Source organism: Peromyscus maniculatus, chromosome 3 (genome assembly GCF_049852395.1).
Source record: "Peromyscus maniculatus bairdii isolate BWxNUB_F1_BW_parent chromosome 3, HU_Pman_BW_mat_3.1, whole genome shotgun sequence".
NCBI classification, from domain to species: domain Eukaryota; kingdom Metazoa; phylum Chordata; class Mammalia; order Rodentia; family Cricetidae; genus Peromyscus; species Peromyscus maniculatus.
This window is the reverse complement of record NC_134854.1, coordinates 95596422-95619504: the sequence shown is the minus strand read 5'-3', so window position 1 is coordinate 95619504 and position 23083 is coordinate 95596422. Positions and strand designations below refer to the sequence as shown.

General features: G+C 41.7%; 1 pseudogene; it reads right to left on the bottom strand.

Moving 5' to 3' along the window:
• Nucleotides 1-22588: 22588 nt before the first annotated feature.
• On the bottom strand, nt 22589-23009 carry LOC102928218 (large ribosomal subunit protein eL33 pseudogene; annotated as a pseudogene).
• Between the last annotated feature and the right edge of the window lie 74 nt (nt 23010-23083).

The window sequence follows — 23083 nt, the reverse complement described above, 5'->3', positions numbered from 1 at the left end:
GCCAGTCAGTGGTGACACACGCCTTTAATCCTAGCACTCGGGAGGCAGAGATCTGTCTAGATCTCTGTGAGTTCAAAGCCACCCTGGACTATGTGAGATTTATCCAGTCTAGGAGAGAAAACAGAGCCAGACAGTGGTGGCATATATCTTTAATCCCAGTACTGGGAAGCACGCATGCCTTTAATTCCAGGAAGTGATGACTGGGTGGAAAAAGGGATGAGGAAACAGGAACTAAAAGGCTTTTTGGCAAAAGCATCCCTTTCAGCTAGAGGCGTTTTCAGCTGGAGCATTTCGCATGAGGAGTCAGAGGATTCCTGGAATTGGTGAGGTGAGATGTGACAGTGGTTTGTTCCTTTGTCTCTCTGATCTTTCAGCATTTGCCCCAATATCTGGTACTGGATTGTTCATTATAAGACTAATTTAAGATGCAAGCAACAATGTTCTTACAAAACTTGCTTGCTCTTTTTCCACCACGTGAGGAGAAAAATGAGTCAGCAGTCTGCATTATAGTGGAAACCTACACTCAGTTGGCTAACTGAAAACGCTAGCAATCTGGCCTTGGATTTCCAGTCTTCATACCTGGAAAAATAAATTTTCATGATTTGTGAGCCACCTAGCAGCCCCAGTAAGGATGACCATGATTTTTATCCTTATCAATAGAGATGTCCACACTTGCAGATCCCTGCTAATTGCTTAATGTGTGCAGAGCACATTAAGGGCTCTGCAGGAGTATCTTATAGAATCCTCAAAAAATCCCTGTACTACAGATCCTGTTATCTATATTTTGTTTTATGCCAGAAAATACAAAAAGAAATTTTGAATAAACACCAAATCAAACTGGCTTTGAACACTATGCTTATAAATTGTGATGTGTCGATTCTCCCTCAAATTAATGTGCAATATTAATCAAATTCCAATGGAATCTTAAAACTTTACTGCAGTGTGAAATTTCCTGAGGAAACTAAATAGAGGCTTCTTCATTCCAGATGGGGATCTGATTACAAGTCAAAGAAATGATTGCACCCAAGTCTACCAGGATGGCCCAGTGAGTTCACTGCAGTTCTGTGTAGGAGCTTAGGCGAAGGGTTGGGTTGCTTACAGGAACATGGATGGCTGAAGGCGGCTGCATCACTGAGATGTCCCTCCCAGTGTGGTGACAACTCATGAATGCTGCAGCTCTGGAGTTCTCTGCATTGCAGATCTTTCCACCAGAGAGGCCCCCTCTCTCCTGCACTGCAGATCTTTCCACCAGAGAGACCTCTTCCCCCTGAACTGCAGATCTTTCCACCAGAGAGGCCCCCTCTCTCCTGCACTGCAGATCTTTCCACCAGAGAGACCTCTTCTCCCTGCATTGCAGATCTTTACACCAGAGAGACCTCTTCTCCCTGCATTGCAGATCTTTACACTAGAGAAATCCCCTCTCTCCTGCACTGCAGATCTTTCCACCAGAGAGGCCTCTTCTCCTTGCAATTGGAACTATGTGCATAACCTTGGAGGTGGTTTTCATGACATTTCTAACTTCTGAGTCCATTTAGTTTCATTAATTCCCTGAAGTCTCAGAAGCCTCCCTCTTAGAAAGAATGTTTCAAGACATTCTTTCTAAGATAATAGCTGCACCACACTTTCCAGAGTATATTTTTGGGTTTTTTCCCTTGGGGAAAAATGATGGGTGGATGTAGGCAAGAATTTTTTTAATAAAAAAAATTAAAGAAATGTTTCTCTAACAAATATTAAAACAATTCGGAATGCTATTGAAGAGCTAACCCAGAAAATATCACTCCGGGACAAAACAGATGTTAGGATATGATAAAAAGTTATTTCAGATCAGTGGGGAAATTATGAATTATTCAGGAAACAGTACTAGGGCAATTGGCTTCATGATCTGAAATTCAAAGGAGCATGGATGACTGACCAAATGAATAAATACATTACCATATTCTACAGCCTTTCTTTGTACTGGTTGGCTACCCTTGAAGTAGAGCATTTTCTGAGACAGCAGCTGGCAGAATAAAGTTATTAAACATGTAGTTACTGTGGTGTTCTTGTGTCATTTCCTTTCTGAGATGAAAGAAGAAAAGAAGAGGTAGAATTTCAGTGTCCTGTGCAGTCTGCCTCACTTTCTGTCTGAGTGTCTGAGCACCAGAGTCTTATTAAATATCTTCTGGTAGATGCCATTGGTAGCAGAACAGAAATGAGGCCAAGTGTTGAAGGACAGAAGTCATGACCATCAGGAACACATCTCTAAAATGATGAAGCTTGGGGAAGGATGGACTAGCAGGGGAAACATGGTACAGGAAAGGAATTTGAGACTGCTGTGGGTTTCTGGGCAAAGAAAAAAGGAGAGGGGGGGAATCAGAAGAGAGAGGAGATAAGGAAGAAATAAGGGTAAAGAAAGAGAGTGCCTCTGAGATGGGAGACAGGTCAGTCCAGGGGAAAGGTGGAGACCAGTAGGACACTGTGTGGAAGAACATAAGAGGTGTGACCACTTGTAAGCAAGTGAGTGACCCAGAAAGATAGCTCGGTATTGAAGGAAGGCATTCCTGTGAGGAGGATGGAAGATGAGAGAGAAATGAAATCAAGAGGCCTGATATGAAGGCTAACACCATAATCCAGATGTGACATGACAGAGAGCAAGCCAAACTGGTGATGGTGACAAAGTGTGAAGTGGTCATGTCCACAGCAGGCTGGAGTTTCATTACAGTCAGTCTGAATGCCAAGGGCAGCATCAAGTGTAAGACCTGGTTAGCACCAGTAGACCGGGGTCTCTCTCTACCATTGTTTCAGGAAGAAAATGCCGGCAGTGAGAGCCTTTCTCTCACTTTTCCCTGGGGCTGGTCTTCATTTGACTCATCACCTTACTCTGCAATTCTTATCCAATCTCTAATTTCACATGTCTTAAAAGAACAAATTTTGCCTGGGTACTTCAATCCCAAGAAAGTCTAAGGTCAGGTTGGTGTGTGTGTGTGTGTGTGTGTGTGTGTGTGTGAGAGAGAGAGAGAGAGAGAGAGAGAGAGAGAGAGAGAGAGAGAGAGAGAGAGAGAGATTTATTTCTTGTGTGATATAGTGTGCGTGCTGTATGCATGTTTGTGTGTCTTATGATGTATCTTTGTATGTGTTGTGATTTGTTTCTTGTATGGTATAGTGTGTTCATTGTATTATGTGTTTGTGTGTGTGTTGTGATGTATTTGGGGGTGGTTATAAAGGAAGGCAGTTTGGGACAACAGAAGTAAATTATCCCTGAATTCTTATCAGTTCTAACACTGCACATCTGTGCAACTTTGAACAAGTAACTTCCCTGAATATCAAAGATACTATTTCCTACTTTGCTGAAATATTGTGAAATTTAAAGATATGTCATATGTAATATCATGCCAGCCTAGTGTTAAATACGTAAATGATAAAGAGGTATCACTAACAACTGTGAACATGTTGCCTTGGACTATTAAGACACTGGTTCCAAAACACTAACATTTACTTTCTCCTTAAAACTCACTTACAACAACAGCCCTTATGACAAATCATGCAAACAATTGATTTCTGTCCCCTTAATACAGTATAATTGAAGTCATCTTCTTTTATTAAATAAACTTCCTCTCTCCAAGAGTGGCACTACCAAATGCAACCACTCTCCAGGACAGTTTGATGAAATGGTTTGCTGTAATTAGTTTTCACAGGGGAAAAATGAATAAAAGGCTCTTGTTGGGTGTCGGGACTCTGCTGCTCCTGCAGGCCTCTGAAATTCCATTATTTATTCTGCATCTGGATGGTAAATGGGAGCTTCTTACCCACAGTGTCTCCAGGCTGCCTTCACACTGGCTTAGTAAGAGGACTGGGAGTGTGAGTAGCTTTCCAACTGTTAAAGGTACTTTCCTCGTTTTTCATGTTGACATTTCCAAAACCAATTTGTCTCCTTGGCTTTCTGGCTCACTGCCACCTCTGGAATGGGAATCCCAATCCAACAAGAGAACAAAGGGACTCCCCTGCAACCATCTATGAACAGACATTGTATTTATTCTCAGACAAGGATACACTGAGTAGTTGCTAAGTACCTCCTGCATGCAGAGAACTTGGATGGGCTCTAAAGAGAGTTCAGAGATGTGTACGCTGCCTTTTTATTGAGAAAGTGGAGTTTACGGTGGAATGCTGAGACTTATTATAAGAAATAAAGTAAATCAAATGTATGGAAAATGGAGACACAGAGGTGCGGGGATCAGTTCAGGAAAGAAAAGCAGCAACGAGATCTAGATAAGTGGCCCATGATACTATTGATTTAGATCCCTCGGGAAGTTTTCAGCCTCCCAGTATCCAGGAGCTTAACTCAAACCAATCAAATTGCAATCTCTGGCAATGGGACTCAAACACTAACATTTTTTTAAATGCCCAAAGGTGATTTCACAGTGTAGGTAAGACTGAGAATCACCAATTTAGCTGCAAAGAGCCAGAAACCAGAAGCATGACCAATGTGTGAAGGCAGGTTGAGCAGCCGGGGGTGGGGGGTTGTGGGGGGACAATCCTGCCTGTGCGTACTGGATGTACTTCCTGACATTAACAGTGAAGAGATATTTTAAGATACTAATAGGTATGGGTGCTCTGCTGCCTGAGAGTCTTGCAGAAGGCCGTGGACTCTCGTGGCTACAAGCCAAAGTGGATGCCAGATTGGTAGCAGATTCCTAGTGCAGCAGACATGGGTGGTCTCAGAGCTGGGGATTTTAACCTGAGAAGCTCACTCTATTGTGACCAAGTGAAGCACACTAGGAACCTTGTGTTAGTTGAACAGGGGTGGGAGATGCAGGGCAGGTAAAAGAAAGAAGATGTGAGAGGGGCCCTGAACCTGAGCACTGTCTAGTTCCCTGGATCATCAACAGCAGGACCAGTAAGTAAGTACCCACAGCCCAGGGAAGGAGATGCTCACCATGAAACAAAGGAGACAGGAAAGCTCCATAGCCACTCACCTGCCTCAATGACTCTCACCTTCACCTGCCTCTACTCTAAACATCCTCAAGCAGAAAGCCCAGGGTGAAACAGATATTGGAAGCAGCTCATCAATTTAAGGGCTTATACCATATTATTTAGTGATTCACCATACTGGTGGACACAGCAACACATTTTTGGGGGAAGTGGAGGGTTTTGTAACCTGGAATATTTACTTTTTTGTTTAAACCTAAAGTACATCATTTAATGCTATATAATATGTAAACTATATTGCTATACATGAAATAAAGCATGCTATTAACCTTGGCAACAAAAAAAGAGAGAGAACAAAACAGGAACACTCTAGACTCACACTGTGTGCCATGCATGGAAATGAAGAATTGGAGGGTAAGCCTCCAATATTTACAGAGCATAGTATGTTCTCACATAGAGTAGTATACAGAATTTATGGTAAGCATATCTGTACATATACAAGCATATAGAGAGAAAATAGATTTCAGAGGCACAAGTTTGAATGAGATATTACCCTGATCCAATGACTTCTGTAAAAAGTATGAAATTACAACAGTTTATAGAAAAATAAAACCACTGTGGGAGAATTGGATGAAAAGTCAAGCTAAAAGTAACATATAGAGCATATGCTCATTATAGAGTTAAATAATTAATTAAATAATGCTAAGCTGTACAGCCTACAAGGTGCTTGAGCGAAATGTTACAGAGGGAAGGCACAGGAAGGCACCGGTGTGTCTGTTGCAGAGAGAGGAAAGGGGTATTGCAGGAGAGTTTGTTAGGCCAAGGTTGGGAACATAGGGTGACAGGCAAGCGCAGCATGTACAAAAGTTCAGAAATAAACTTGTAAAATGGTTTAGTGTGCATCAGGAGCACAAAGAAGCTCAGCAGGAATAGATGAGGTAAACACCGAGGGAGGAAAAGGAAAAGAGAGAGGGAGAGAGTGAAGGAGGGAGGAAGGGAGGCCAGACAAGCTGAATCTAATGTTTAAATAAGGTCCAGACCACTTAGAGAACTCCAGGGACCTTTCTCCTGAAAGTGGCAGGGAGCCCCAGCAGGTTTTGGATGAAGGGGAAGCACCATCCAGCCTGTGTTTTAGAAAGGTAACCAGCTGAAGGATTAAATGTGGAATGGGAGTGTGGAAGCCTAGAGATGGGAACACGAGTTATAGTGCTGGGCATTTCAGAGCTTCTCGTGAGTGTGTGTGTGTGTGTGTGTGTGTGTGTGTGTGTGTGTGTGTGTACATATGAATACATGTTGGATGTTGCATATATATCTGTGTTCACATATGTGAAGCCAGAGGACATCTTCAGGGGTTCTTCCTCAGGTTCCACCATCTTGGTTTTCCAAGTATACAATTTCCAAGTATACTAAACTGGATGACCAGTGAGCTCCAGGGATTATGCCTGTCTCTACCTCCTGAGGTGGGATTACATGTAGGTTCTACTATGCTCAGGTTTTTTCATGGGTTCTGAGACTCATATTCAGGACCTGGTGTTTGCAAAGCAAGAGCACTTTACCCCAGAACTATCCTCACCCACCTCCTCCAGCCTCATTCTGTAATATTTTCAGAAGACATTCAGCTCCTCAGTGGAAGCCTACAGGCCACTAGGGCTGGTGTACAAGGCATGACTAACCTGTGGCCTGAGGGTCCCATGTGTCCCAGTATAGCTATGAATGTGGCTCAGATGACATCATGTCACAATGTCAAAAGTCAAAAACCACACTTGCCAGACAATGGGCTTGTTTATTTTGCACTTCTATGTGCAAACCTGAGCCATGGTCAGAATCCTTTGAAGGCTATGATAGCAGGGACAGGCTACAATGTGACTGAAACTCAAGACAGCAGCTTATTGGCTCATCTCCTACCTCTGATGCCATACCATACTGTTCTGTCTGAATCACCAGGTCCTTCTCCAATTCTCCCTCTTCCTTCTAGTCAACTTGTCTCAAAGACCCATCCAGGAAATCAGAGAGTCCAACTCCCACTCGAGAGTGCACATTGTTTAGCAGCAGCAGTACCCTGGCCCCCCCTCCATCTGTAGCCTCTCTGTGGCTATTGCTCCTGCATTCTAAACCCTAGTGGATCCTCACCACCTGTTCTAAAGTTGTGCCAGGTGTGGAAGTCTGTTAGAGTCCAGCTCCAGCCTGTCAAAGGGTTCTTTGGGGGAGGAGAGAGGAATGAGGATGTATTAGACAGAAAGGTAGAAAGAGATGATAAGTAAGACAGAGACATAGGATAGCTTCGGGAGGGGCATGGGTCAATATCCAGCTGCCTAGAGGTTTATTCCAAAGGGCTTTTTATAAAATGTCAAGGGGTGAGGAAAAGGATCTCTCCCTTTCAAGATCAAAGCACAACATACAGCCAAGTGCATACCCTTCAAAACACCTGGTAACCACACCCCATGATCAAATCATCCCATTATGCAGCCCTGCTGGGTATAGCAAGTCCAGATCCTCTGACCCTGAGTGGGCCCCTACAGTCAGGATTTGTTTTAAGCAGGCATGCACATAAATGATTGCCACATAGGGATAAGTCTGTGCTCCCAATCCCTGGAAACAGGCATGTCCCCACACAATGACTACAGAGGAAGAACTGCAATTGGTCCAGAGATAGAGAAGGGGAACACAGTCTGGGACATGTATTTGGGACCCTGCAATGAAATATAAGGAAAGGGGTAGTCTTAGAAAGTCAGATAGGCTCTGGGCTATAAATGGTATATGAGTTTGTTGCTTTTCTCATCGCTGTGACAAAATATCTCACTAAAGCAACTGAAAGAAGGCAGAGCTTATTATTAGCTTGATGTTTGAGTATACAATTCACCATAGCAAGAAATTGGGCAGCAGGAGCGTGAGGCAGCTGGTCACATTGCCTCCATAGCCAGGAAGCTGGGAGAGATGAGTGCTCCTGTTCAGCTTGCATTCTCCCTTTTGCAAAAATGTGTAATACCAAATTTATCTTGATAAAAGCTGTAATGCATAGAAGAGACAATTAACGTAAATTTGAATATAAAAATGAATATGTTAGAATTTCTTGAATTTTTGAAATTTTTAAATCTAATGCAATTCTCTAATAATATGAAGAATTAGCATATTTAGAATGCTGGATTCTAACGTTGTAGTACTGTGCTCAACTTGAGATTTAGAGACAGATCTTGACCATTATATTTCTTTTGATATATTCTCTTTCCCCTGAGCCCATGGAGCCCACATTTAAGGTGGGTCTTCCTACCACAATTAAATCCATCTATAAATTCCTTCACAAACATTCTGGGAGGTTTGTCTAGATCTAGTCCAGCAAACAATTAATATTAGCCATCTTTGGAGTACTGGAATGGTTTAGAGCAAGAGGACAATTGGCCTGGTATACAAGTTTGATCAAAGGAGATGACTGGATGTGAGCTCAAAACTGACTGGTTTATATTAATAAAAAAGACACACTGGCAAAGAAGTCATTTGCTACCTTTAAAAATGAGATAGCCCTGGGAGAGGCTAAGAAGCAGAAAGACAGGAAATGAGAAAATTTTGCTAATATACAAAGACCCTTAAGACCTATAGATAGCACCTATTTCTTACGTATCACTATCCATGCCATCATCTCCCCTCTTCCTGTAGATTCCTTTAACCCAGTAGACACCTTCTAAGTAGACCCTTTACCAAATGTGACAGCACCTGCCTGTTCCCCTGCACTTGGAAGGGAAAGGCAGAAAGGTGGGGATTCAAAGCCAGCCTCCCCTGCATATCTGGCTCACGGATAGCCCAGGCTATCAAGTATCCTTTCTCAAATAAATAGATAAGTAATCCTTTCATTAAGCTCTCCAATTAGCCTTTTGAGTGACCATCTCTTCCCCAACAGACCCTATATTGCACTATTAACCTTTCTGTTGCCCTGAGTCACATAAGTCCCACTGTACTGCATTATGTGTGTCATAAAATTCTCTTCACAGAACAAGTGATTCTTGGCCCCATAGAGCAATCTTTTCATCTAGAGTGATATTTCTACTCTGTTTATTAAAAATTAGTTATGAAAAGAGTAGTCATCCATAACTAATTTTCCAACATTTTCAGAGCATCCCTTTGATCTTATTTCTAAATGCCTCAAGGGTCAACTCTATAATCAAAACTAATGTTCTCTGATTAAGGATGTGAACAACGCTCCCACCACCACTCAACAACCACCCTGTGTAAAGTCTGTGGAATCTTCTTTTCTTCTCGCCAGCAGTAGGTTGTGGTCTCCAGGCAGAGCAGAGGGGGCTCCAGGAAGAGCAGACCCTGAGGAATTCCAAGTCCGTGAGTTCATCTCCCCTCAGACACTTCAGCCTCACTTGGCTGCTTTGAGTCCTTAACTCAAATAGGCTAATATCTGTTTCAAATTTTAGCACATTGCACCCCTGCATGGACTGCTCTTCACCCTGGCCCACAGTCCTCTCACTCATAACTGCTACTTATTTATACTTCTGCTCTCAGCTAAAAGAATAGGAGATGAATGGAAGGTGGGTGGATGAAAGAGCAGCAATGACAACTCCCTTCAGGGGCCAGCTCTCCTCTGTGTCTCCCACTAACTTGACTTTGGTTTGGGATCTCTTTTCATAGTGAAAAAAAAATGTTTACGGTGCATTAATAAAACAAGGATAATTACCTTGAGTAAGAGACATCCTTCAACAGACGTAGTCTTTCCTGGGGGATCTAATATAATATCTGACTGGTTTCTTTTCCTTCCCCAAAAGGTTGTGATAAAGCCCAAATACCATTGTAAATCTGTCAACACTATATAAATGCGGTGGGCTGCAGCAATTTTTTGATTATTTAGAAAAGGTATTCTGCTGTGTGTGTGTGTGTGTGTGTGTGTGTGTGTGTGTGTGTGTGTGTGTGTGTTTCTATATATTGGTTGTGGGTGATCTAAAGGAAAATATTGGCTTGTGTGTATTTGTTTTGTAGCTGGCCGCTTCATTTTGTTCTATGATTCTCCTGTTTTTCATAAAGTCTTTCAATTTAAGCTTCTTCGTATATAGAAGAGTATTTACCCAGTTTCAATATTTACTGGGCTTAGCTCTCTACCTGGGGAGTTGAGTTTTCACAGTAAAAGAGATTTAGAAGTGATCTCAAAATAGGGACTAGAAGGCAGCACTGTGTATGAATAATAGACCCCAGCACTGTATGAATAATAAACAGCTTACACATGTAGGGACTCAGGATGTGAGTACAGATTCTTAGAGAATGAATGGGAAGGAGGACAGAACAGGAGAAGGTAATCAGGGCTAAAATGCACATGAACTGGGGCCTCCCAAAGGTTTTTAAAGCAAGCCTGGGTTCAGAGTTCTTGCAGGTTAGACTTGTAAGGAACTTGAAAGTTCCTTAGGTTGACAGGCTCGTTGTATGTATAAGACAAAGATACAGGAATCTTCTGCTACTATGGGTTAAATTAGTGGCTAAGCCAGGACTGAAGTGCAACCCTGGACTCTTCCTACTCCCATTACACTGAACTTATAAGAAAGGAACAAACCAAGAAGTCAGAGAACAATACCTTTAGCATTTTTATATCCCCTTTGGTTGATAAAGGAGAGGGCACTTCATGACCACATTTCTACAGGGTCATAGTGAAGGAGATAGATAGATTAGATAGATTAGATAGATAGATAGATAGATAGATAGATAGATAGATAGATAGATAGATAGATACATAGATAGATAGATACATAGATAGATAGATACATAGATAGATAGATACATAGATACATAGATACATACATAGATACATACATAGATACATACATAGATACATAGATACATAGATAGATAGGAGAGGGAAGGAAGGAAAGTAGGAAGGTAAGAAGAAAGAGAGAGAGAGAGAGAGAGAGAGAGAGAGAGAGAGAGAGAGAGAGAGAGAACACTGAGCCATCAAGCTCTTTCCCTTCTATGAATCAGGACCACTTGTTCCACTTATTCAGCTATTATGTATTTCAAAATACAAAGTGCATCCTTAGATGAGAGGCTATCACCAGCCCTTAGATATGTTTTGAGATTTATTTTTGTTGTATAACAATTATAATTATTTGACTGCATTTAGAAATTTTGAAAGTCCTGCCAACCTGGGCCAGAATGCTGCACAATACTAGTTGCCTGTGTGGGAAAGTGTAACCCATTGTCTGACTTTGCCTCCCACCTTCTCATTTACTCGAGTTGCCCACCTTTCCCCAGTGAGCTCATCTAACATGATAGCACAGTCCTCCCTGCCAATTATGAGCTTCTAGGAGTCTGTGATACTGATTCTTGGTGTGATCTCAACAAATACATCTCAAGCACAGCTCATTCACATGTCTGTCACTCTGTCTGTGTTAAGTCACCTCTACTTACGTTGTGAAATAATCTTTTAGTACACTGTGAAGATGTGTCATTGAGCTTAGTTTAATAAAAAGCTGAATGGCCAATAGCTAGGCAGGTTATTCAGAGCAGAGAGGATGCTGGGAAGAAGAAGGGTAGAGTCATGTGGAGACAAAGAGGAAGCAGGAAAGCAGGATGAACAGTTCACAGATGAGGTAAATGAGCCTCAAGGAAGCACATAGATTAATAGCAATGGGTTAATTTAAGTTATAAGAGCTAGCTAAAAACAAGCCTAAGCTATCGGCCAAGTTTTCATAATTAATAATAAGTCTCCATGCCATGATTTGGGAGAAAGATAGAGAAAAATCTGCTGACATACTTCCTATTGTTCCTGCATACCTCCTTTACTGCAATCCCAGAGCCTCTGCCTATCATTTGGATGCTCTCTCTCTCTTCCCTAAGCCAACTGGCCTTGCTTCTGCACAGCATGGCTCAGGAATGAGCAAGTGACAAGCTCAGCTTCCCTGGCTCTATTCCAGAACAAATCCCTCTCCTCTCTCTTTCTAAACTCTAGGGTAATAAATGAATCGGCAACAAACGGTGACCATTGTGTACGGAAAGAGAAGCCAGTGTTGACGCTGGCTGCTCTGACTGCTAGTGGCTCCTGCAGCAGGGTAGAGAAAACAAGCAGAGATTACATCCAAGGACAAATAACATCCAATGTAAGCTGACACAGCCCCCCTAACAGCCCTGTGCAGAGCTGGTTAGGAGAAATTGAGAGCTTAGGAACAGGAAGACAGGAGGAGACAAGCCTGAAGCCAAGATTAGAGCTTTGAGACCAAGCACTGTTAACTTTTTGAAGCAATGATGGAAAGTGGCAGTCTGAGGGACATCCAGACAAAAGCATGACAGTAGAAACCACAGGAACATATTCATCTCAAAAAGAGGAAATAGGGTCATGAATAGAGTAGAGACTGATACGACAGATTGAGAAGCAAAACTTAACTGTGAGACCAAGGTACAAGAAATGGATATAATTTGAAGCAAACAAGAACACAGATTGAATAACGACTAAAGCCCCAAGGTCACAGGTCCTAATACTCCCCCAAATCTAAATTCCACTGTGAGAATGGTTGACAGGGCAAACTCCTTGCCTGTGCAGGACAAGGTGATCATGGGCAAATTTAGAGCTTCCTGCCATCTAACCAAGTGTTCCTCTTTGCAAAGTCTGTAATGGACAAGCTTGATTATCAACTTGACTGTATTGAGAAGCAGCTAGGAGGGGTGTGTGTGTGTGTGTGTGTGTGTGTGTGTGTGTGTGTGTGTGTGTGTAAGTAAGTAAGTAAGTAAGTAAGTAAAGGTGTAAGTAAAGCTATTTCCAGAGAGTATTAACAAAGGGAGGGATGACTCAGCCTTAATGTAGGCAGAGAGCCTGCATGATGCAAATGGAAAAGACAGAAGAAGCCCACTACCACAGGCATGTGTTCACATTCCTATTCTCTGTCTCCTTTCCTGGCTGTCATGGGGTGGACAGCTCTGCTCTACCATCCCTTTCCACCATGATACTCTGCCTGATCATGGGCCCATCCATAATGGATCCAGCCAACCATGAGCTGAAACCTCCGTAACCATGAGCCAAAATGAACCTGTCCTTGTTAAGTTGTTTTTCTCATGTTATTTGTCACAGTACCAACAAGATAACTGAGTCCTTAATCATTAGGCACAGAGTACCCAAGACTAGCTTTTGTTGCAGACACAAATTGCTATAGCCAACTAAGTTGAGTCTGACAATGGAACTCAGATGGTTTTGCTTAGATAAGCTTTTGTGAGCTTATCTTAATGAGATGCTTGTGGGTACCAAGGTAGAACTGAGAAAGACTAAATGGCCAACTCATAATTCTCTAGGGTTCTAAGTCAAAATTTCTCAAAGGGATGCCAGCCTGTGAGTCTGGTTAGGCTCAGAGATATATTGCACGAGTTCCCTCAGTCCCTCTGCTCCTGCATATTCTGTCACTGAATGTCCTTGCCAAGCAGAAAACTAGAAAAATAAATCTTCTAACACAGTGTTTCTCTTAAGATTCTGCCGATCCTCTGTAAGAAATGGGATTGAACCACCTTTCCACACCACTTTCAAAGTGTAGAGCCACCAGGCAGATGACCAAAGTCCGGTTGTGGATCCTGCCTCCTTGGACAATGCTGTTTCCACATCATGCAAGAATAGAAAAGCCAAGTAAGAAAGAGATTCGAGGACAAAGAAGAGCTGTTTGATAGAGAGTATAAATATATCTGTGTGCCCTTAATGATCTAAAGTTAGGAAGGTGAATAATATAAGGGTCATCCCTATCCTCAGGAAAGTCTCAAGACATCATAAAAGACAAACATGTGCATATACCATGACAGTTTGATGTGACAAGAATGAAGGGAGAGTTAAGACTTAGCTCTTTCTGGGAATGAGGATGAGTCTAAAGATGTCTGCCATAGAAGAGAATGAGAAGACAGGAGATTTCATGAAGAAACCCCTATGGAAATGGCCCTCGAAAGAGAAGTGAAAGCATGTCTGCTGAGGAGCAAAGTATGGGAAGATGTAGCACCCCAAGCAGAAGCAAAGGCATGGCCAGAGTTCAGAGGCAGGAGACAGTGCCATCACAGACAGAAGAATGGATTGTCTCTTGGGTTCTACGTGATGGTAGTTTGATAGAGCTTCATTTCAATTCAACATGAATTTGAAGATTTTTTTTAAATATCATGGCAATCCTCCAGTTGCCTAAACATAACTTTCTTTACCTTGCATCCTTCTTATATGTTGCCGTACCGAGAAGGTGTAGTACTTCTGTCTGTGTGGAGACCCACAGAGGTTTCCTAGTGAGATCTGAGCATGCTTTACCCAGCAGGGCTGCATAGGGGATGATTCGACCACAGGCATGGTCGTCAGGTGTTTGGAAGGGTCTGCACTTGGCTGTGCAGTGTGCTTTGATCTAGCAAGGGGGAGGTCTTTTGCCCTGCCCCTTGGCATTGTTATAAAAAGCTCTTTTGAAGAGATTTAAGGGGCTGGCGGATTTTGATTCAGGTCCTCCCAACACTATCCTGTGTTTCTGTCTGTCTCCTCTCCACTATCTTTCTATCTAAAAATTTCTTATTCCTCTTCCCTCCTCATAGGAACCCTTTAAAAGGTGGGAGCTGGCCTCCCACGGATGGTGCCCTGAACAGGGATTTAGGTTCAGAGACCCCCACATATCTGCCTCACGTCTGCCTAACCTTACCTTCCATTTTGCTTTAATCTTAAGAAGGCAACTCTGGGCTGCATCTTGTGGTTATTGCTCTGATATCTCTGTGCCTCTATAACATGCCCAGAGTCTGTGCTAAATGCATTCTGCTTTCTACAGAGATGCCTGAGTATTCTTTACAAGATGAAAATCTATATGTCACTTGGTTATAAAATCTTCCCATACCTCAACACTAGTTTTTAAGAGAGATAAACTATAATTCCTTAATATATCACAAAAGACAATTTGCTATCTAAGACACACACACACACACATACACACACACATACACACACACACACACTAAGGAGTGGAGCCTATTCCTCAACCACTCTACCTATTCTCTATTATAAAATCTGAAATTAAGGACTCCAGGGGGACACTGAGGCAGATTTTCTGTTAGGGTAAGACATTTATTAGAGGAGTTAATAACAAAATAGAGAGGCATCATGGCAGAGGCTCTTGGCAGAGTTGGAGCCCATAGGGCAGTGTGGGGTCACCTCTTACAGGTTTCCCATGCAATGTGATTAAAGAGACTATAGTACGTGTGCAGTCAGACTGCCTCTGATTGCTGGCAGCTGGGGACCCTTTGGTTCATGTATGCCTGTGATTAGTTAATGACTTTCTTATACTCACAGAATTTCTGAGACCAGAGCTCCACTCATCACCATACTTCAGCTGCGCTGGATTCCATGTGTCATCCAGATAACTCTCAGCCTCACTTCCAAAAAGCAGCTCAGGTTTCTCCGTCTCGGAGAAATGAGTGCAGAAACTCCAGCCTGTGATGAATGCTTTTAGTGCTTGGCCACTCTGTCCTGGGAGTGGTGCCTCCATAAACAGATTATTCCCAGGCTGACAATCCAATTACTGATCATCCTGGTGCCTGCTCTACCTAGCAGAGTGCATAGAGATACTATGGAACAGTTTTTAAATGAGTAAATGAATGGTTAAATCACCCCAACAGCAGGAAATCTATGCTTCTGCGAGGTGATTGGCTGGACCATAGGAGTGAAAATTGACACAAGACCTCTATGAGAAGCTTGGAGAGCCAGGTAAATGAAATACCATCAAATTATTAATCGTCTTATTCAGTTCCTTCTTCTCTGAAATTGGAGCCATGTGAATGAATATGTATGAACACGTGTAATTATAGTGACTTACATATAAATCACCCTGCAGGCATCCTGGTGCTAAGTTCATAAGAGCAAGATGTTGGTTTCCACCTGTCTTCTCTGTGCTTTCCTCACAGCTTCAGGTTCCACAGGCAAACTCAACTCCTGTTATGAGCTCTCTCTTGTCTGTGGTTGAACAGTCTATTCTCAAAAATGCTGAGACCCTCCAGTGGTATTCCTGAGTGGATAGCCCTGTGAGATTAGGTGAAATGAAACATGGTATTGCTGACTTTGAAACTGCATCACATTCCAGGAAGCTGCATATTCCAATTGTTGGTCCTCTTTCCAAAGGATTAGTTGATAATCCTAAATTGTCCGTTATTTAACTTTAAAAAATGAAAGAAGGTGAGGGAAATCACTTTTCCATGCATTATCATGTCAAGAATCTGGAATTAGTAAATGCCAGTAAGTTGTATTTCTAGAAAGCTCTCAAGATATCCTTGTCACATGCTAAGTCTTGGTGCAAACCACTCCTGTTGACATGGCAGCTATGCCTACCATAGACCCAGAAAAAGGGCCCAGTGAGGACAAAGTCTATCAGCCTGTGGTAAGAATGCTCAGAAGGTGTGTCCTAAGAACTGGGGAGGGATGTCTGCAACCTTTGTAAGAGACAACATGAAATGAACAGGCTTTGAGATGACAAGACGCTAGTTCAAATCTAAGTTTCACTGTTGTGTAAACTCAATCAAATTCATTAGCTTTCTCAGACTCCAGCTTTCTAACATATTAATTAATTAATTAATGTCTCATAGCTAGTTAGATAGCCAAACACAATAGTTTATACCAATGTGTAGCAAAAATTCTACTGTTTGATGATAGTCTCTTCCTCTCTCTGTCTCGGGGACAACTGTATTAATGGACAGTTATTCAGTTATTGGCATTTGTACAAAGATTCAATTATTTTAAATGAATAAATTGTAGGAAATTTATTTAATATGATTCTATGCTTAGATATACAGTATTTTACACCCTAAAATTTGTTATAGGATAAGTCTCATGTTAAGAATTCTTAGTAGCAGGCAAGGTGACTCATCAAGATGCCACAAAACCTGATGACCTGAGTTCAATCCCAAGGACAAGACCCACATGATGGGAGAAAAGACCTGATATTTAACAAGTTGATTTTTGCCTACACACAGACATACACATGCACACAACACATAATAAATAAATGAATGTAAGAAAAAATAGGTCTTAACATATACTAAGTCTTTGGGAGGCAGTAGATAAATACATTACCTTGATTCTGGATCTAGTAGTAAGGTACTTTCATGTCCATACTAAAAAAAATTAAATATGCAATTTGTATTATTATGGTATTTGTAATACCATAAAAAAGCTGTTTTAATAGAAAGTATTTTTAGTTTGGGTAACCATTTTTCTGGGCCCCCATATTTCCAATACCTGACTTTAAATAATATGCTGAGAAAATAAGACCCATTTATACCAAAGTTGTTTATTGAGGTGCAGGATCAGACCCTAGGGCCTGACCACAGACACCTGCCCTCTTGTCTCCTTCCCAGTCAACCCACATCTCTTCATTTTTTCAATTCTACTTCTAGAGTATTGGCACCTCTACAAGTCATACAGGAGAGCCCATGCCTACCTGCATACATAAAAATGAAGTTCTTGGACCCTTAAGGCAATGAAGGATCATGAACGTCTTAGTTACAAATGGCCCCCTGGTTAAAGGTGAATGACAATAGACAGACCAATGGTAGACTTCCATCTGTAAGGATGAAGGTGACTTTGGATCTCTGACCTAAATTACTTATTAAGGTTAATAAAAATCCAAGTGAGAACCTCCAAGACTTGACTAGATTCTGTAATCCTGTGTTCTGCAGTTGTAGGCAATCCTATGCAGAAGTCCTTACTCAGTGCTCATGGCGCTCCTCAGAAAACAGTAAAACAAGACTGTCCATGCTTCCTAACACTAGCTTGAGTCAGTCATAGCTTTCACTGGACACCATTCTTACTTTTCTTTTTATTTAAATTTTTCATATAATACATTTCGGATCATATTCCTTCCCTCCCCCAAGCCCTCTCGTATTCTCCCCCACCTCCTTACCCACCCAACTTCACCTCTCTCTCTCTCTCTCTCTCTCTCTCTCTCTCTCTCTCTCTCTCTCTCTCTCTCTCTCTGAAAAAAATAACAAAACAAAGCAAAAGCCCACAAAAATTGTTACACTCCATGACATTATTTTACCATTACTAATTATGTTCACCATAGAGTATTTTATTAATTCTTTGATGATGCTACACAATGTATTTGATCATATTCACCCTCAACACCTCCCCTTAACTCCTCCCAGATACATCACCACTTCCCTACCCCACAACTTAGTGTTACCCTTCAATTGTTAATTTAATAGTATATTGACTCCATTTGTGCTATACATATTCTTCTATGTGGGGTTCCCTTTTTCTTCAAAGTCCTATTGGCCACCAGTCCATGAGGACAAAGGGGCAGAAGCAGCAATAGAGAGCTGTGTGTACACAGCCTGTGAACACAACACAAATAGCCTTCCAGGAGACTGCTTCAGTGAGTCAGCTCAGCTTTATTCCAGAGTATAGGGAATATATAGGATTGGGGACCATAGCTGGGGAATCATCTAATTTGCATTAAAGAGCACACAACACGCGCCTATCATAAGGCTCCTAGTACAAGTCTTAGTTATCATTTGTGGATACACAGTCCTATAGCAAAGCTCCTAGAACAATGTCTAATTACCATATGGGACACAGGAGGAAAGCTTGTGCAGGGAACTGGGTCAAGGGTTGTACTAGAGATAAGCAGGCATCCCAGCCTAGAGATAGACTCCAAACAAGGTCAGGTAGAGAACAGGGTGTCTTCTACAAGGAGGAGGGGGTCCTCCATGTTGCCAAGTTTGGAGAGAGCTGCCAGGCCGTGGTAGACTGCAACCTCCAACTAGCAGGGCTTCCCAGCACTTCTGAGCCTAGCCCATCCACTGGAGCATGATGGTGGACCTTCCAGGAGCCACACTCTTAAGAATACTGACTCTCCCTTCTCCACTCCAGAATCCATCAAATGTGCATAGCTTCTCAGTTAGAGTAGGGCACTCATGAACTCATTTGTATTCTGTGCTGGATAGTTTCATGTCAACTTGAAACAAGCTATACTCATCAGAAAGGAGAAAGCCTCAATTACGAAAACCTCCATAAGACTGGGCTGCAGGCAAGCCTGTAAGGCATTTTCTTAATTAGTTATTGATGAGAAAGGGTCCAGCCCACTGTGGGTGGTTCCATCCCTGGGCTGGTGGTGCTGGGTTGTAAAAGAAAGCAAGTTAAGCAAGCCAGGAGGAATAAGTCCACAAGCAGCACCCCTCCATGGCTTCTACATCAGCTTCTGCCGTTTGAGTTCCTGTCCTGACTTCCTTTGATAATAAACAACAAAGTGGAAGTGTAAGCAAAATGAACCCTTCCCTCTCCAAGTTGCTTTGGTCTTAGTGTTTCATCACAGCAATAGTAACCCCACGAAGACACATTCCATGCTAGAATATTGACTGGCTTGATTATGGGAAGACAGCTATAAGTGATATGAGTTCATGGGTGGAGCAAATTGAATAAAGAAGAAAAATTTAAACTTCTAGACTTTTAATAGAATATTTTAAAGACTTATTTATTTTTGTTTTATGTTCATAGGTATTTTGCCTGCATGTATGTCTATGTACCACATGCATGCATTGCCTGTGGAGACCAGAAGAGGGCATCAGAGCCCCTGCAACTGGAGCTACAAAAGGTTGTCACCTGTCAGGTGAGCACTGGGAATCAAATCTAAGTTCTTTGGAAGAGCAGCCAGTGTCCTCAACCACTGGGCCATCCTCTCCAGCCCCCAGAATATTATTTCATCTACCATGTCTGTTGGTAAATATGTTCTCTGGCTATTTTGATTATTATTTTCAAAAACTAGACTTTGAGTGATATATAGCTTGTAAGAAAAACATGAAAAGATAATTGATCACTACTGCCTGCGGACATTGTTGTAAGACTGGTAAGCTATTTATCTCACCAAGACATTTGCTCCTACAATGACATCCCCTCAAAATTCAACAAGGAATATTTTCCTCCTTTTGAAATTTATCAAATAAAATCTTGATTAAACTTTTTCTCAGGTAAGTGAAAGCTGAAATAAGAGTTTGAGAGCTGCTAGCTGACAAGGCACCTTTTATACATGGAAATAGACAGAAAATTAACCAGTTCTGTTCATCAGTTCAAGAGATGATATGGCATAGCCTCCTGATGATGATGCAGCTGATGGAGCAGTTATCAAACCAGTGATCTACAGAATCCTCCCCTGAGAACCCAAATGAAAACAAGTAATCTATGGACAAGAACTCAAAGAACTCTACTCCTAAAGCATGATCAGGCAATCATGTAAAGCCCTGGAAAAAAATATCAGACAGCTTCCCAATTTTTTCCTATACAAACTTGCAAATTTTGGTTCTATGCCACCAATTCAAAAAAAAAAAAAAGAATGCTTGCGGTAAAAACCTGCTTTCGACTCAAACATCCCCAGAGCTGTATATATGTGCAGGCTGAGAATCAGCTCTCTGGTGACAAGATGCTAAGTGCTGGTTAATCTGGAGCATCAGCTTGATGAGGTTTAAATTAACCATAGAAATAAGCCTAGTGGCATGTCTGTGAGAGAATTTCTTGATGGGTTGACAGAGTGGGGCAGGCCCATCCTTAATGTGGGTGACGCCATTCCCTGGACAGAGATCCTGGACTGAGTGAAAAGAAGAATGTGATCTGGGTCCCAGAATCCATCTCTCTCTGCTTTCTAGCTACAGGTGCAGTTGGGAGAGCAGTGGGACCATCTGCCTCATCTCTTGCTGCCATACCTTTCCCACCATGAGCCAAAATAAGCACTGCCTTCTTTAACTTGCTTTCATTAGGAATCTAATCACAGCCCCAAGAAAAAGAAAAATAATATCCTCTCTTAGGATCTGCAGGGTATATTGAGTTGCCATTGGTAAGCCTATAGCACAAACGAATACCATTAAAAACAAGGCCTGTTACCCTGTTACAGCTTGAAGGGGCCATGGACTTTATTTGTACTAAACCCTCTAGAAATAAATAATTAATGCCTAGAAAAGCTGTGCCTCTCTATTAACCCATAAAAAATAGCAAATAATTCCACTTACTGTTAAATACACAAAACATCATCCTGAGGTCCTTGCTTCATTTTTTGTGTTCATTATCTCTCTTTTCCATGTTTTCTTCACTAACCTTAGATAATTTGCCCCTGATAAAACCCAAATACCAAAATGGTAAGCAACGCTCCATTACTTCATCCCTCAGAGCATACCTCTAAGCTCCACACAACTTGGAATGTTAGCGCTTGACATTACTTCTTCTGTAATACTCTTAACACCTTTTTTTCTAAAATGAAAATCCTGACTTTCCTTTAAAGTCTAATTTTCAATTAACTCTTATTTCTTTAAAAGATCATCCTAAAACGTTTATTTCCATACCAGGCAAACACTGCTGTGAAACAGCATCTAATTGGCAGACAGCAATGAGTATTTATGTCTTGGTCATGAGTTTGAAAGTTGCTGATCTAAGTTGGGTTTAGAGATGACTGTGTTTCAATCAAAAGTTTTCTGAGTCTGGGTCAGTTCTATGTCTCTCATATTCCTCCAATGACAATAGTGTTAGCAAGTACCACTGGTCACATGGATTAGAAGTTGGATAGCCATATACACAATTCCATAAGTGCCATTACAGCCTCCCATTACCTCATACTTGCTAAGATCTATGGGGGGAAAGCAGACAGATGGTACACTAAAGTAAGGGATAGGAAATACAACTTTTCCTATGGAAATGGAATGATCTGTATTAAAGTCACAAAGCAAAGACCATGGACACAGAAGGGGTCAAGGACATTTATCTATTATTCAATATACTTTGAGATTAACTATGTTCCCGATCTCATCTCCACTAACTCTGAATCATGTCTGGGTTTCTATATGGCATGCAGATGTGATGAAAGAGAAGGAGTCTGACAATCTGCAGTTAATGGCAGGACCATTGTACTCCTGTGTTCACAGAAGCCGTGGCTGCCCAGACAAAACCTGTACATGATCAAGTCAAACATTCCAGCATGGATAAGGGAGGGACTTATGAGGCATAATTAAACAGCTATTGGCCGTGGATGGCTGCTCAGGGAGGGAGAGTCAGGTTGTCTCAGGAAAGCAGCCCCTGGCAGGTTATTCATATTCCAGTGGATGGTTCTACACTCATGCATATGTGAGCAGCATGAATTAAACGCAGTGGATTTTAAAAGAACAGAAGAAGGTATGACGGGAGGGGAAAGTTTTGTGAAGAGGGGGGCTCTGTGAAGAGCTGGAAAGGGAGAGTGGAGGTGGGTATGATCAAAATACATTGGACACATTTATGAAACTCAAAGAATACATAAAAATATTTTAAATAATAATAATACAATTCAGTGAATACACTAAGCACCAAGTGGCACATTAAAATCTTTATGGATAAAATCCCAACAGAGCTTCTCGACAAAAAATATGTATTAATAATTTTCCTGAATTCTCAAGGAAGAAAGCTACAGAGAAATATTACATAGGATTGCTAAGACCACAAGCCTCAGAGTAAAGTCTCAACCCTGAGGCAAATCCCAAAGTCTTTTGTTTGTATGTTTGTTTGTTTCAGTTTATTGTAGTTATTTTTTGTTAGGTTACTTTTGAAATTGTGATTTAATTACAACATTTCTCCTCTGTCTTTCTTCCCACCAAACCCTCTCACGTACCCTCCTCCTACTCTCCTTCAAATTCATGGTCTCTTTTTTCATTAATTGTTATTGCATGCATGTATGTTTTTCTTTTTTTTTTTTTTTTTTTTTTTTTTTACAAATCCACTTTTATTTATTTACTTTCATTAGTTTAAATCCGGGAAGGGTACAGCATCACACGGATTCTGTGTCCAATGGCCTTTGCAGGAAGGTTGCTTCGGAATTTGGCAGGAACCATGCCACTGTTTCCATGGGCCCGGGTTACTTTTCCCCAGATCACTCTGGTTTTGTTTGGTTTGCCTCCAGGTGTCACTGTGTTATTTTTTGCTTTATACACGTAAGCACATCTCTTGCCCAAGTAGAATTCAGTTTCATCTCGAGCATAAACACCTTCAATTTTAAGAAGAGCCGTGTGCTCTCTTTGGTTCCGGAGACCTCGCTTATAGCCAGCAAAAATGGCCTTGCACCAAAGCCTCCCAGACATGACTGTCTTTTAGAAGTCCCGTTCCCAGCAGGCCTGAAAACAAACGAGATCGCGGATTAAAAGCCACGCAGCAGCACGTCCCCGTCCCCCCACGCGCGCTGGATGAATTCGGTCAACATTCCAAGGATTGGCA